Genomic DNA, 17,020 nt, shown 5'->3' with positions numbered 1-17,020 from the left:
AGCGTGATTTCCTATCCATTAAAATTACTGAAGTACTATTTACGATTATTTTTGACAGGTTCACTTGCTTTTGAGGTGTGCACTTGACACAGTAACATTTACTCGCTCAGCCGACCATGCTGCACAGCGGCGCGTTTAACTCCTGATCCCTACCTAACACGGTCTCCACAGCGCAGTGTTGTTTCAGAATAGCTCACAGCCAACTCTCGGTAGCCGTCCGACAGATTCATTCACGACGTATGACTCGTCATGGACTCGCACACGTCTCGCAACTGCTTTCTTTCACTCGCGATTGATATACCCAAGACTGACTGACGTGTGCCAGATACGAGGTTTATATAGGCCCACAGAAGAACTCCGGGTGGGAAGTGAAATGGGTAACGTTTGGGAGTAGATATTGACCAACCCTGAGGATGGAGAAGAGACAAGCTGGACAACGTCAAATTATTTCATCTTCCAGGAGTTGTGACGTGTGACGAGTCGCACTCACTGATCACTCCTGCTGGATTGGCATTTCCCCGAAACCGAGGAAGAAATACAGTATTAGTTTTGTTTTTGCAATTGGCTTTACGACTCACCGACACAGATAGGTCTTATGGCGACGATGGGATAGGGTAGACCTAGGAGATGGAAGGAAGTGGCTGTGGCCTTCATTAAGGTACAGGCCTAACATTTGCCTGGTGTGAAAATGTGAAACCACGGAAAACCATCTTCAGGGCTGCCGACAATGGGGTTAGAATCCACTATCTCCAAGATGCAAGCTCACAGCTGCGAGCCCTTAACCGCACGGCCAACTCGCCGGGTGAAATAATAATAATAAGAAGAAGAAGAATAAGAAGAGGAAGAAGAAGAAAAATTGTATACGAAAAAGGTGCCTGGTCTTCTATAGGCACCCACCCCACATGAACCCCTGCGGATTTACCAACAGGATCTTCGCTGTGGTAGGCAGAGGGAAGGCATCCAGTAACAAATGGATCTCTTCGGTCAAGTCGGATCTGGAACAACTGGGGAACCCGCATAAGTCCATACATGATCGCCCAAAGTTTCGGCAAATCATCCAGCGTCACTTACGAGTAGGAAGAACATAGGGACCAGCAGACCTGTGTGGACGGAGGAAGGAAAGCTGGCTTACAGCCTGAAAATGAAGGAGTACTGGAAGAGGAAAAAATCAAAAGGCCCAAGTGACGAGAAGATACGAGGCCCGTAGTCATCAGTAGGCCCAAACGACAAAGAAGCAGAAGAATAAGAAAAAATGGTTTTTTTTGTTACGTTTCAGTAACAAGTTTTGACGGTTTTCGGAGAGAAGATGATGTTTATATTGTGACCGTTCATCACCATGCCATAGGCATGTTAGGAGGTTTGGTCAATTATATATGCCGTTTTCTGCAACATTTTGTGACATATAATGTAGTAATTAGCAGTCTACATGCCGAACCGGGATGTGATTTGCGATATCCTAGCCCGAAGGGAGCAGTTTTCTGCGCTGTAACGAGAAAAGGATAGCGCATTACCGCTGGACCTTGAAATCGCGCTCTCTTTCGGTGCAAGTGAGAAGGAGAGATGACGCTACGCGTGGAAATGTAGGTTGCTGGAGACTGGGCTGAATTAAGGTGTGTTAACTCCTGAGAAATAAATGTCCTTTACTAATTCAACACCGCATTCATTGGTGCCACTTAACCATAATTTACTGAAAAGAGGAAGAAGAAGAACACCTTCATCTGAAATAATTTTTCGAAATTCATGGGTCAGGTCTCATTCGAACCGATGTATTTAATGCTATTTGTTGATGCATATAAATGCAATACTTTAATAGTGGATCGGTAATGAAGCCTGTCGTACAGTAGTACGCAGATTAAAGATGACTGCCGAAATCTGACAACGTGTGGAAAAAATGTGGGAGGTCTTGCGTGATGAACCATGACGCATGAATTTCTAAAAGGACGCCTTTGAGATTGTGAATAATCCACTGATCTTTTCAGGTTTATATGAGATCAGTAGAAAGTAGGAGTCACGAGCTTTAATTTGATTGTGTTCACGTCGCTGAAAGATTCCGATTACCGGACCTTCATTTTGAACAGGAACGTGATTTTCCTCCCCCCTGACCATTTTGTCCGGATGCTATAAGTAGAATCTGGACCTAGATACATGATCCCATTGTCATTTGTGTAACCACAGTACTCACACGTCAGGAGTGAACTTGGATATCAGTGTATGAAGTATTGTGTCAGGGAAGAAAAACACACCAGTGCGATGTAAAATATCGCGAAATAAGCCGTGTGGTACAAGATAATGTACAGTATTGATGAATAGAAGTCTTATCTCAACATTTTATATTTTAAATATTAACGGCAGTCAGTTGCGGCTCATGATGCAATCATCAGTGAAAGGGCAAACGCATCAGGTTATTTAGAGGTAGCGAGACAGCTAATTACGTTCAGTAATTAATAGTGACCCATCTAAAGCATTTTAAGAGTGAGTGACGTTCAGTAAAATTAAAGAACTATTCCTGATAAAATTTGCTTTTGCATACTCCATGGACACACGTGGTGATAGACTGTGTGATTAATGGGGAAATGAACAGTGTTTTCTACAAACTTGCGACTACTTGCATTAATCTATTTAGAGTTATTAGTGGGTCTTATCACCAGTAGATTCCATTGAAAGTACATAAACAGTGTTTACTAACTGGTTTCCCATTTTGCCTGTATGTTCGTGAGTGGTCGTTGAACCCCGAGATCTGGAGCCTACAAGAATCGCGCCTAAGTGTCTGCAGTCATTTCTACAGGGAACGTCCAGAGACTCGATTAAGAAGATCACAGTTTGAGACATCGATCGTGGTAGGATGAAGAGGAAGCCAGGACTATCAGAGAGAAGGACACTCATCATGACGGAGTAAAAATTTAAGTTGTACCTCGAGATGACGCCAAACCATACCCAGTATTTGATAAGTACATATAATTTGAATATATTAAACGACGAGATTTGCATGCCAGTAGAAATTTTTCTGTTTGTAAATATTAGAATGTTATAATTCATCATATTAAATGTAGGGAACACTATACGCGTGTGACTGGGAAAAATTATTTATTATTTGATTGGGGTTTTGCAAGTGATTTAAGAATAATCATTGATATTTAGCAGGCTTATTTGCATGAATTATTATATAGATCCCATACATTCTTAGTGTATATGAAGCACATATTTTAAGAATAGCGCTGTAGCTAAACTTATAACTTCTTCGTAATGTTACTATCTGGTAAAGATTTTCATAGTAATTTGAATATAAACTATATGTTTGCTTCAAGGTGATTCAGGTATTTATTAATCCCGTATGATAATAGATGATCATTGAAGATGCCCTAAACAGAGGTATTATCCGAATTACATAGATATGCGAGAAGAATTAAATAACCTGTAAGAATGGAGTCTTCTCTGTAAATTAATAGAACGGATTTGAGATGTAGTGGTATGATATGGGATTGTGAGGCTTGTGACGTTTGAGATGTTGGAATGATAAAATATTATAATAATTATGGCTGTTGTGATATATTGAATCAGGCTGAATATATATTGCCAAATAATGAATAATAAGAAGTGACGGCTCTCAAATGAATGCGTACTTCAGCACAAGCCGAGACGATATATAAAAGAAAGAAAGAAAGAAATGACGAGTTCAATGTGTTTTTGTAGCCACAGAGCTGAACACACAGCCATTGCCATAATTAACAGATTTACGACGTGAGGACTTGTAGGGTGTGAGGAAGATTGTGTCGATCGCAACAAGCTTAATGTTTACCTGCAGGATCCCTTTCATTTTGCCAATGCATTCTCAATTCCATTCTAATGATACGTTATGAATAACGCGGTTAATTTCCTGATGTTCCGAACGATAAACCCCTTCCCATTTTTACGCATTAAATTAGCTCGTGATAGGAGTTTTAAATTTTTTACCTCGGAGCTGGAGTACCTGGGTTCGACTCATGTTGGAACGAAGAATTGAACTTGATACTATGGCTTGATTAAGCCATACCTTCAAGATGTATTGTGTGATATATGTTTGATATTTTTTCTATGCAATGTGTTTACGTGTTTTATTATTCCCCAAAGTGTTCTATGGTGATAGGTTCGATTCCAGCGTTGGCTGATTTGTCTTTGAATATAATTTGTTAGGTAAACCCAGGATATACGTATGTGTTTAGTGTAATATATAATTGTCATGGTCAAAGGGACCATGTGTTTGATATGCGGCGATGCAATATCGTGTGTAAAGTAGATGTACTAATGATACGAATCCATTCCAAATCATGACTAATGATAATTAAATACATGAATAATGATAATTAATCAACATGATAGATGCCATTTAGTATCACTGTTATAGATAAATAAATCCACGTATCAGTGTGTATTAATCAAACGATTTGAGGTATGCCAAGGATCAACTACAACAGTGAATAAACTAAAAGGACGTTAAGGCATACTGTATATATAATTTTTGCATCAGTCTTGAATGTTTATTTGTTTATATGTTGTAGTATGGCACCATCTCGTGTGATTTTATCAGTATAATAAAATGTTTAGCAAATATATTTCAACGAAGATTCTTCTCATTTAATAATATTAGTATATTCCTCTCACATTATAGAGAATCCTACTTTCGTTATATTTTATGTAGTGCCTATTTTCTTTTTTGAACATTCCATTGCCCGTATGCTTTATGAGTTCAGCCGGTGACGCAATGAAAGTAGGGTGGACGAGATTTCAAGCCCGGTAAATGACTTCTGGAGGTTCTCATCCAACAATTCCAACTATACATCTGTTTGCGAAACCGAATTATGTAATAGTTGCCCTAAATTACCAAGTATGGGTACAATATGATTAAATACTCTAGCTTTACTGGCTTTTCCTAATCAAGGAAAACAATTAATTAACTGTAATTTGCTGTGAAGAAAAGTGCACGATGTAGTCTATTATTTACAATCTCATTCTTCCCATATTTACAGTCAGTCAAAGAATAATTCCAATAATATGAGCGGCCATTTCAAAGAATACAGGAAATACATTAGAAATACTCAACAGATATATCTTCGTCCGCCTCTATGGTGTAGTGGTTAGTGTGATTACCTGTCACCCTCGGAGGTCCGGGTTCGATTCTTAGCTCTGCCACGTAATTTGAAAAGTGCTACGAGGGCCTTAGCCTCGGGAGGTCAACTGAGTAGAGATGGGTTCGATTTCCACCTCAGCCATCCTGGAAGTGGTTTTCCGTGGTTTTCCAATTCTCCAGGCAAATGCCGGGATGGTACCTAATTAAGGCCACAGCCGTTTCCTTCCCTCTTCCTTGTCCATCCCTTCCAATCTTCCCATCCCCCACTAACGCCCATGTTCAGTATAGCAGTTGAGGCCGCCTGGGCGAGGTACTGTTTTGGTCATCCTCCCTAGTTGTATCCCCCGACCAAATCTCTCACGCTCCAGGATACTGCCCTTGAGGCGATAGAGGTGGGATCCCTCGCTGAGTCCGGGGGAAAGCCAACCCTGGAGGGTAAACCGATTAAGAAAGAAAGATATATCTTCCATCACTGAAGAGTTCATTTATATTTCCGTGCGTAGGAAGCGTTCATGTAGTTTATTTATGTTTTCCTAAAAATATTTTATTTGAACTTATTACAACTCGTCTATTATAATTTTGAAGAATATCCTTCACTTACAAGTCTTTGTAAATGTAAGCATACCGGTCAAGTTAGCCGTGTGGTTAGGGGAACGCAGCTGTGAGCTTTCATCCAGGAGATAGTGGGTTCGAACTCCACTGTCGGTAGCCTTGAAGGTGGCTTCCTAAGGCTTCCCATTTTCATACCAGGCAAATGCTGGGGCTGCACATTAAGTAAGGCCACGGCCGGTTCCTTCTCACTCTTAGTTCTTTCCTGTTCTGTCGTCGCTATAAGACCTATCTCTGTCAGTGCCACCTAAAGCAGCTTATAAGGAATGTAAGCATTGTCTCTGAGTTTTATTTTTAGACGTTAGTTTATATCATTTAATTTCTCTGCTTCTCATAATTATATTGAGGTAAAGCATTGTTCGATTGTTCAGCAAAAGATAATGTCCTTAAATGAGACACGAATCACCTTACTTAGTTTTCAGTGAAATTTACACTGTTTCACGTTAATTTTTCCCGTTCAAGTCTATTACTCGTGCATATTTTACTGGAGAATTCTTCTTTTGGCATAGCACGTGAAAGTAGTTTAATTCAATAGGGCCCATATTGATGAAAATAACGGCCATTCTTTTTTTTACAATGGTTCAATGAGATTACATTTTATAGCAAGATCATGATCAAGACCACAAAGAGAACACCAGGATGAAGAAGAAATAGGAGTTTTGGACACTCAGTGTGTTGACATGTTTATCTTCACTCTCCCTATCTGTTCTCGCTCTTCAGTTGTGTGCATGGGAATGCTCTGAGCGAAAGCCGGTACTGGGCGGTTCTGAGATGTGCACGTATTTCCGTGTATGAAATGAATATGACAAGTCACAGCTTGTCAGTGAACGTCAGTGTACGATCCACAGTTGTGCTCGCCAGACTTCCAGTTCTGTAGCTCAAGGATCCTGCCAAAAGGATTGGCGATCGCAGCCCAATAGTGCAAAGTACACGAAATTCATAGGTTTCAACTGCTGTCCGAAAGGCCATATTTGTACTGAAAGTAATATTTCCATTGCAAGATGAATATAAGGAATAAACTTCTCCAGGGGAGGGATGTGAACAAGGACCTCACTGCTGATAGGCTCGGCCCACAGCAAGTACGCTACGGTGGCACTGGCTAGAACCCACGGTGTGTTAGTATTAGTATGGATCTCAAGCCGGATCAAGCCACGTACATATTTAGCAACACCGCCTTGTAAAGCCCATTTGAATTAGTCCGCGAAACGATCTGATTGGCTAACTTCAGCATCTGATAAAATGACAATGGTGCGAGAATTACCTATCAGGATGACCAACGCTATAATTCTCATATACTCGGTTCACGTTGTTTTCGACCACCCTGTACATATACTGTAGTAGACACGACGTATTAAAATGAAATCCAAGAAAGAAATACATTGTTTTTCATCTGAAATCAGGAAACATAGTGATAATGGTAGCGTTCCAAATGCGGATAAAATCGAGTTCGATAGCTGCAGTCGCTTAAGTGCGGCCAGTATCCAGTAATCGGGAGATAGTGGGTTCGAACCCCACTGTCGGCAGCCCTGAAGATGGTTTTCCGAGTTTCCCATTTTCACACCAGTTAAATCCTGGGGCTGTACATTAATTAAGGCTACGGCCGCTTCCTTCCCATTCCTAGCTCTTTCCTATCCCATCGTCGCCATAAGATATATCTGTGTCGGTGTGACGTAAAGCAAGTAGCCAAAAAAATGTCGATAAAGACAGTTACGTCAAATACATATACGCAAACCTTAAGTTTTAAATAGGCGCCCTGTGCTATTTCTCTCCCGCAATGTGAGACTAATGAATGGCATAACGTCTGAATACACGGGGGTTGAACATTTTGTAGTGATATAATAGAAAATGGTTTACAGCACCGCACATATGAAATTAGTCAATGGGTTTTTATTTAAAACGCAGGTGGTGTGTGACGTGTCATAAAGCGTCATTACGAGAGGTGACGTGTGTATAGTGTATACGGTTGAAGTGAAGTGCGTGAGGTGTACCATTATAAAAAATATTTTCACTGACAGGTCGACGAATATATGAAAACACTGTCCAGTTGGTCCAGAACAATCTATAACACTGTAACTTGTAGGTAGACACCAGGTAAATAAAGCAATAGCATTTTATGTTATTAAGAGTAACATCACATGTAATTAGCGTTATTGTAGCATGATCGAACGAAAAGTTTCTTCGATTTTTTCAGTCGTGTAAATTTTACACTCGCAGGCACCACTTAGGAAGGCAAGAGCTTTCCCAAGTTGAGTCTCTCCCTGGCATTCATATACAGTAGAATGTGCACTACAGGACTCTTAAGATAATTTTACATTTTCCCTACGTATTTATTTCACGGTATTCCAGGTACGATTGCAAGAAATGAAATAAACACGAGTGCTTAGTTCTTATTAATAACTGGGTGTTGCCAGACAAGAAAAGATACGGGCAGGGACAGGTGAGGGATTCCCCCCCCCCCCCCTTGCTTTCCTTGTCAACGTGCACAATCCAAGTCTCACTTCTGTTAATTAATATCTATGACTGGACCCGCTGTCGGTGCAGACAATAGAATACATGCACGGCATCCTATTCCTGTCGTAAGAGGCAACTAAAAGGCTCTTAAATTGGAAACGTAGGTTGCCAAACACGTGGCCCTTAGTTGAGCTCTGGCAATGATTCCAGTTGCTTGTGCCAGGCTCCTCACTTTCATCTATCCTAGGGAACCTCCCTAGGTCAACTTTTTTTTAGACCCTGACGTTATTACAGCATTTGAAGCCGAGGTAGTCTTTCATGTTCACACCGTTCTTGACCTTTCTTTTTCGTTTACCAATATCTTCATTTTTCGAAATGTCGCACCCCTTTCAGTGTTTCCTCATTGTTAGTGTTAATAGAGAATGGTTGCTCCAATGTACTTCCTCTTAAAACAATAATCTCCACCACTCTCAACACCATGGGTGACTTCGAAAGTGTATATAAAATTCGCATTATTTAATTCATCGTACACGTCATGATCTTACATACCACATTCCACATATCCATCTCATAACAGTGAAGTCTGTACAGGCCATGAAGACCCTGGTGGGGTGTAAAAGGTAATTGCTTCCACTATCAGTAACCTTGGTGGAGTTGAGTGGTTATCTCTATGTCCGGCCACCTTTGCCACCAGAAAATAACCTGGTGCTCATTTTTGGTGTAGGCTGAGGGAACCTCTGGGTCATGTGCACCTCCGGATGTAGAATTCCACTTTCTTAAATTTTTCAACTTCCTAATGGGGAATACAACCCAAACTCACGTCCTTCCGAGTCAACCGAGCATGTCTTTACTTCCTCCGCCAGGCCGCCCGTTATCCACTAGTAAAATATGACTTTTCATTTGAATTATAGTGTACGTTATATTGAAGTGAACGGGACCGCTCAGACCATACTCACAGTGGTTATTTATTGCACCAAGCGTTCTTCGCAGTAATAAAGTGCGTCCAATTTGAATTCCTATAGCAGTTGTCATATTTTTTCTCCTCTATCCCTTGTCCATTGCACCTACTATTTGGCACATTTTAATACTAGCCTATGCTCTATCATTTTCACCTACACTAGTTGTTCAGTGCCCGCAAAGGTTTGTTTCCTTGTTAGATGTATCGGCGCTGTTCCATTTTCGTTTTGATTACAGTTAAGAGAGCATGACTGTTTAGGTGTACATAATCTTAAAATATTACCACCACCACCGCCACCACCACCACCACCACCACCACCTCCTCCTCCACTACCACCGCCACTTATGAGGCTGATCTCTTAGCAAAGTGGGTGGATAATTACACCAAGTGGTCCGCGAGCGCGGTATTTTCTACGTATAAGTGTGCCGCGTACAATAATGATGAATGGGATGCCTAACAATTGATTTTCACAGGGGTATTACTGTCTGCAGATAAGTAAAGTCAGAATATGGAGGGATAACAACCGGACGGCTGCTTGCTGCATGTTCCTCAGCTCTTCCCGTTTAATGCGCCCGCTTGCTTTAGTAAACCTCGTTTCCGAGCGCATGGCACAGTAGCAATACAATTGCTGTCAATATATCGACAAGGGATAGAATGTTCATTAAAAATGAATATACAGGCACAGTTTAAGTCTATGGAGACAGTCTTTGTCGGAATGCAGCCGAAGTTCGCCGACGGTACGGGCAGGAGTTTCAAATAGCCGCCTGCCTTCTACACACGATATTTCGCCAGACAGAGGTGAAAGTAAGAACTAGTGAATCGTTCAAGGCACATACAAGCAACATTTTGATAGAGTAGAAAATCTGTACGTGTATGACTTGACGAGTTATTAGTAAAATGACTATTTGTTTCATGTCCGAAATAAAGCACGTTGTAGCGTCCCTTTGTATCCCAGCGATTAGGCATCCCATACATCACTGTTGCATACAGGATACTTAAAAGTAGAATGTACGGGGCTTTAGGGCCACCTGGTGTAGTCCGAGCATGCACGAAGTGTAGCACACTGGATATCATTCCATGAGGTTGTAATTTTGAATTTGAAGTCTGAGAAGGGTTATGATGGAACTCTTCACTTAGGTTTGAGTTCCTCCTTCCAGTGGTACATATAGAATGGCAGATTACCATTCCCAACTATTTACCACACGTTTGGGAACACCTGTATTATAACAGAGAAATAAAGAGATTAAGGAGGGGCAGCTCAGAAAGGAACAGAGTGAAGAATGATTGTAGGAGTAAGGAGAAACTGAAGCAACTTACTAGATAATTGAATTTAGCGTAGATTTCAGCTAACATAAACATGACGGCAAGTATCATTGGCAGTTCGACAATTTAATGAAAAATGGTAAGGTACCCATTGGTACCTTAAGGTGGAAAAAGCTTCCGGAAATTACACTTCCGTTATGATTAATGTACAAGGAAAATGTATATAGGATGGTCGGAAACCATGTGAACCGGGTATATTAGCGTTAGAGCGTTGGTCACACTGATAGGTAAATTTGGAAAAAAATACATGGATCTCTCGCGCCGTTGTCATTTCATGAGCTGCTGAAGTTAGTCAATCACATCACTTCGCGGGTGAATTCAGATGGGCTGTGCGAGGCGGTGTTGCTAACTCTGCACGTGTCTTGAGAGCGCCAATAGAAGAAATAAACTTCTCCAGGGGAGGGGCTTGAACAAGGACGCAAGCACACTACGATGGCAATGGCTGAAACCCACGGTGTGTTGGTGTTTGATGCTCATTTCTGGGCAAGACTCTCAAGCCCAACAAAGCCACGTGCATATTTAGCAACACTGCCTTGTAATGCCCATGTACATTCGCCCGCGAAGCGGTCTGATTGGCTGATTTCAGTTGAAAATCCACATCCTGTTTCCAGTCATTCGAGCTGGTCAAGAATTGAATGAATGAGGCCCCCATCTAGCGGCGAGGGTAGGAGTTGTGCCGGCTGCCGAAGCCTGTCACACTCCTCTGGGGCAATGATTAATGACTGACAGATGAAATGAAATGATATTGGAGAGTGTTGCTGGAATGAAAGTTGACAGCGAAAACCCGAGTACCCGGAGGAAAACCTGTCCCACCTCAGCTTTGTCCAACACAAATCTCACATGGAGTGACCGGGATTTGAACCACGGAACCCAGCGGTGAGAGGCCGGCGCGCTGCCGCCTGAGCCACGGAGGCTACTGACTCATTTCATAGGCTGACTAAATAACAACGGCGCAAGATATCGATGTATTTTCTTCAAATTAATTATCAATACGACCACCTCTCTAATGTTCATGTACTCGGTTCACGTCAACCTGTACATAAGTATTCACAGAAGGCAGAAGCATTCAGTCAGTAGTACCTATGTAAAGGCAGTTGCATAATTATAGGAATAACGGCCGTGTAGAGAGGGGTGACTAATGCTACTCAAGTACTGAATTTTGTCTACAGTAACAAAGATATTAATAAAAGGATACAAAAGTTAAAAGCTAGAAAAGGAGCTGAAATTGATAAAATTTCTCCGGGTATAATGAAAACAATGGGTTGGAATATAGTGTCAGATCTAAGGAGAGTTTGATTATGTTTGCATGAGGAAGCTATACTAAATGCATTCGGAATTGCTACAGAAGCCCCTGTGTACAAATGAAAGGGTGATAAAGAGGATAACTACAAGGTAATCAGCTTGGCATGTGATGCGTGCAAGTTTTGGAGAAAGCATTTTTTCTGATTATATTAGACACGTTTGTGAAATTACCAGATGGCTGTTCTAGTTTCAAGACCCAGTGAGGCTCAACTTGCAGGATTCCAACAAGACATAACAGGTATTTTAGATTCAGGAGGTCAAATGGACAGTACAATATTGACATACCCCACCGAATTTGGTAGGGAAGATCGTTGGAGACTACTGACCAAAATAAGGGCTATTTTGCTAGACAAACTAGTGATTGAATGGTTGGCTAGATTTCTAAAAGCACAGAACTCAGATAATTAGAGTATGTGAAGCATAATCTGATGCTGCCATGATAAAGATAGGGTTCTTAAAGGGAGTATTATAGGACATTTGAGTTTTTTGTACGAGTATTATATGATCTGATTAATTAACTTGAATCACAGGTAAGTCTTTTTGCGGATTATTTCGTACTGTGTCGAGTAACAAGTAATTTACAGGGTTGTGAACAACTGCAGAAATACCTCGTAGAACGTAACTGAAAAATACTGTATGGGAGCATGAATATCGAGAAGTTCGTTCCCGAACTGTTGAATGGGCCTGCATACGTACCGACACGCGTGCATTTAATGGGTGAGAAGGTATACATGTTGCATAATTCTAATCATACTTTCAGATAGCTGAGAGGGTTACAATCCCGAAAACATCCACCAACTGTGGCTCTATTAACAGATTATCGGTGATATTTTTAGTAGAACAGCTTTTATTTTATTTTTGAAAAAGCTTTATTGTTTTTGTCCCCCGGGGTCGGTGGCGAGCCACAAGTTTCAGATACTGTGTAGGTAACTCTTCGATCGATAGTGTCAGGCGGGATGCCTGCGTCTCTTGTGTTGAATTTATCTTCACGATCTCTGTCGTTCAGCTTTTCTCCTCTGCGGGATATGCACGGAAATCCAATGTGCCAATTAAACTTTACGGTTCGCAAAACGTCTAATTAATACTCTGTCTTTATTTCACCTTCATGAGGTAGGTTTTATCGGATCATCCAGTGTCTCTCTCTGTCTCCACATATTACTTACTCAAAAGGAACTGCGTTTACCTTCAGCGGGAAAATGTTTAGTGGAAAGGAAATTGACATTCAAATTAGTACACATTATCCGTAATCATACGAAAAGGTTTAGTGAGGAATAATAAGTGTTATTTGCATAAATTTACACAATGATTCGTTTTTCGAATTAAGTGCTTACAATAAACATTTTATGGAATAATATTTCTTTTTCCTATATCGTTATTTTAGTTGTTTCTACGACGACCATTTACTGATATATCTTCAGAAGCGTATTTCGGTCCCTTTTCATATTGAATAATAATAATAAGAAGAAGAAAATTTAATAATACCTTGGAGAAATAATTCTTCCTTCGGGATTACACAGTCTGGCCAATACAGAAAGGGCCTGAAAATTTCAGAGGGCATTTAGGCTGACATGGGATCACTATAATAAACAAGTAATGCCACATACTGATATATTGAGACACTACAAAACAGTTATTCTACCGTAATGCATCAGAAACATTAACTTCAGGAGGTAATTCCAAAATTGCATATATTGAAAAACAAGAGCGTAAAATTCTTAGAAAAATTTTCGTCCCCATAAAAGAAAGTGGGATTTGGATCAAAAGGAAAACTGCAGGACCTCTATACTGTAGTTATACAGAAAGTTTCACCAGTACTGTGAGGAGAAGACGTTTGACAATTCTGGACACATTTTTAGGATGGATATAATAGATGTCGAAAAAGGTTATTAAATGTAATAAATTCCCAAAAGCATCAGAATAAATTGGTTGGATAAAACAAAATGGGACCTGAATGAATTGAAAATCAGGGAATACATCATCAAAAATTGCAAAGTATTCATGACCTCAGTAAATAAACACACATTTGTGGTCAAAACTCGCAGCAGGACTGGTACAAAGGGGTCAGAACGACGGAAGAGGCGACAGAGTGAGTTCATGAAGAGATTTTGGAAGAAGAGGAGATGAAGTTCATGAAGGCAATGAACAAGTTCCAACGCGCTCTATGAATGGGCGTAACAAAATAATAATAATAATAATAATAATAATAATAATAATAATAATAATAATAATAATAATAATAACAATAATAATTGTACCGGCCGGTACACCTCCACGCCGCGAATTCAAATATTGCGCCAGTTGAAACCTCTCTACAGGAGAAACTCTAAACTTTAAAATCTGGATTAAATCAAAGGTTTCTCGGAAGATGTCTCTACTGTAAATTTTGAAGTGTTCTGAACGATGTCTATTTCGATTTGAATTTGTTTGCTCTGTAGCAAGAAGTGTGGACATTCTCTTCTAGATGGCACTACTTAAGAACTATAATTGGGCACCCTAGAGCGAAGTGAAGGAACAGGTTTTTTTTTTTTTTGAAGAAATTTGGTATTCATAAGTTTGTTCTTTGTTAAATTTCTTTCAGTCATTTTTTGGGTTGGCAGTATAACCCTTCTCTTTCCGCTCGTTTTGAATTTAGCCAATCCTGAATTTCTCTAACTAAATTTTGACCAATAACGCATGTCTTCTCCGATATGGAGATGTTGCTTTAAGCTATCCAATAAAGTTGAGGGGGTGTGGGTACTCATTCTTGAAAGGTCTCGAATGTTCCACGAGGGTATTTAAACTGCTGATTTTCTTGTCTCGGGGCCACTTCCTCGACACCTTACTTAGTGTGTGATTATGTAGCAGGGGGCGGGAAGCACCTCTTTCTTCGGGCAGCAGTTCATCTCCAAGGTAATGGCCGTTTAATAACTTTATTTCTTGCTAGCTCAGCAGTTTAACCCTCGGGGCTGGTTCGAAACTTTCCTGATGTAACCTATCTTTAAAATGTAATAGAGACTCGGTAAAATTTCGTCTCTTTAACTATAAATTGGGATAGAGAGTGCCTAACCCTCTCGAGCTCCCACTCATATTGTTTTGAGGTGACTACGTTTTCATAAACGTTTTTCTTCTTTTCGTAATGTAATATAGTTTTCTTATCGTGTCACCTCCCTAGTATGGGATTAGCCCTTGCGTAAGCGGCCTAGTACCAAGTAGGTTTCAAAAGTGTATTAGGAGTGCAAGCTTCGCCTCCATTCTATTCTGTATTATGGGCCAGTAACTTAACCTGATGTTTTATTTTCCTCATGTAAAGGCCCTGAAGGTTGGGTATCAAATACCCCTGTTTCTTGATGTGCCTTAAGGGCAGACAGAAATGAAGTTTGTTGTAGCCTTGGATAGGCTTGTAAAATTGAGAGCGGGTCTGCTCTTTTTCTTAACACTGTAATTAGGAGCAAGTGCTCCTTGTACTTGGGGGGTTTTCTGCCCTTTAGCTATTGTGGTGGTGAGCTGAGAGCTCAGAAATTAATCTTGGGCCTAGAAGCCCAAATTTTGTAACTATTGTAATTTCTTACATTATTTTCCTGCTACTTGGTACCTGTTACTCTGTTCTTGTTGAAAAGAAAATATAACCTTTGTTCAAGTTTTAAATTAACTTTAATTTCGTAAGTTGAGACCTATTCCAGCCAGCACCTTCTTTCACCTCTGCAAATCCACAAAACATCGTAATAATAATAATAATAATAATAATAATAATAATAATAATAATAATAATAATAATAATAATAATAATAATAATAATAATAGTGTGTGTATGTGTTATTTGCTTTACGTCGCACCGACACAGATATGACTTACGGTGACGATGGGATAGGAAAGGCCTAGGAATTGGAATGAAGCGGCCGTGGCCTTAATTAAGGTACAGCTCCGGCATTTGCCTGGTGTGAAAATGGGAAACCACGGAAAACCATCTTCAGGGCTGCCGACAGTGGGGCTCGAACCCACTATCTCCCGGTTACTGGATACTGGCCGCACTTAAAATAATAATAATAATAATAATAATAATAATAATAATAATAATAATAATAATAATAATAATAACAATAATAATAATCAGTGATCAGAAAAACAAGAAAGAGAAATGCTTCGGAATGTTTTAGGACCTAAATGGGAAAATGGAATTTGGATGGAATAGAAAGAACATGAAATCTATGAAATTACAGAAAAAAATACAGATACAATTAGGAAACGGCAATTAAAATTTTACAGTCAGCCATATAGATTGGATAATGACAGCCACACAATGAAAATTTAAAACGTAGCCTTATTAATTAAAAATCACAGTAATAGGCTAAAAGAAATCAGTGAAGACCTAAATGAAATTGGCACTAATGAAGAAACCATTCAAGATATAATAAAATCAGAACTTTAATTCACAGACACAATTTTTTTTTCAAAGTCCAGCCAACTAAACACGCGATGAACTTAATAACGAAAAAACGAACACGGCGAGAGAATGAGGGAAGAGAAGAAGAACACCCAGAAAAATGCTAAAAAGTTCAAACGTGCTCCTTAGTTGGTCATAAGCTGAGCTGAGTGGCTCAGACAGTTGAGGCACTGGACTTCTGACCCCAACCTGGCTCAGTCCGGTGGTATTTGAAGGTGCTCAAATACGTCAGCCTAGTGTCGGTAGATTTACTGCAACGTAAATGAACTCCTGCGGGACAAAATTCCGGCACCTGGCGTCTCCAAAAACCGTAAAAGTAGTTAGTGGGACTTAAAGCCAATAACATTATTATTAGTTGGGCATAACGAATGAAGAAGAAATCAGTGCTTTTTAAGGCGGTACGCAATTTTTTTCGCGGAAAAAGAAAAAATATTATTGGATTTCATTCATAATATTCATATCATATTTCCTATTAAGTGTTACCTTATGACTTGCTATCAAGTTTGTTTGTCAGTTTTTGTTTCGTTTCTACAGATACAATGTGTGCGAGCACATGATTGAATATTGTCTAAACCACCGTTCAAAAATTATTATTTGTATCCTATTTAACATTTCGTGTCGTCACTTCGGAGTAAATAAAACAAAGGTTATACTATTCGTCCATTTCGTGTCGTCACTTCGGAGTAAATAAAACAAAGGTTATACTATTAGTCCATTTCGTGTCGTCACTTCGGAGTAAATAAAACAAAGGTTATACTATTCGTCCATTTCGTGTCGTCAGTTCGGAGTAAATAAAACAAAGCTTATACTATTCGTCCATTTTGTGTCGTCACTTCGGAGTAAATAAAACAAA

Source organism: Anabrus simplex, chromosome 4 (assembly GCF_040414725.1).
Source record: "Anabrus simplex isolate iqAnaSimp1 chromosome 4, ASM4041472v1, whole genome shotgun sequence".
NCBI lineage: Eukaryota > Metazoa > Arthropoda > Insecta > Orthoptera > Tettigoniidae > Anabrus > Anabrus simplex.
This window is presented reverse-complemented; position numbering follows the sequence as displayed.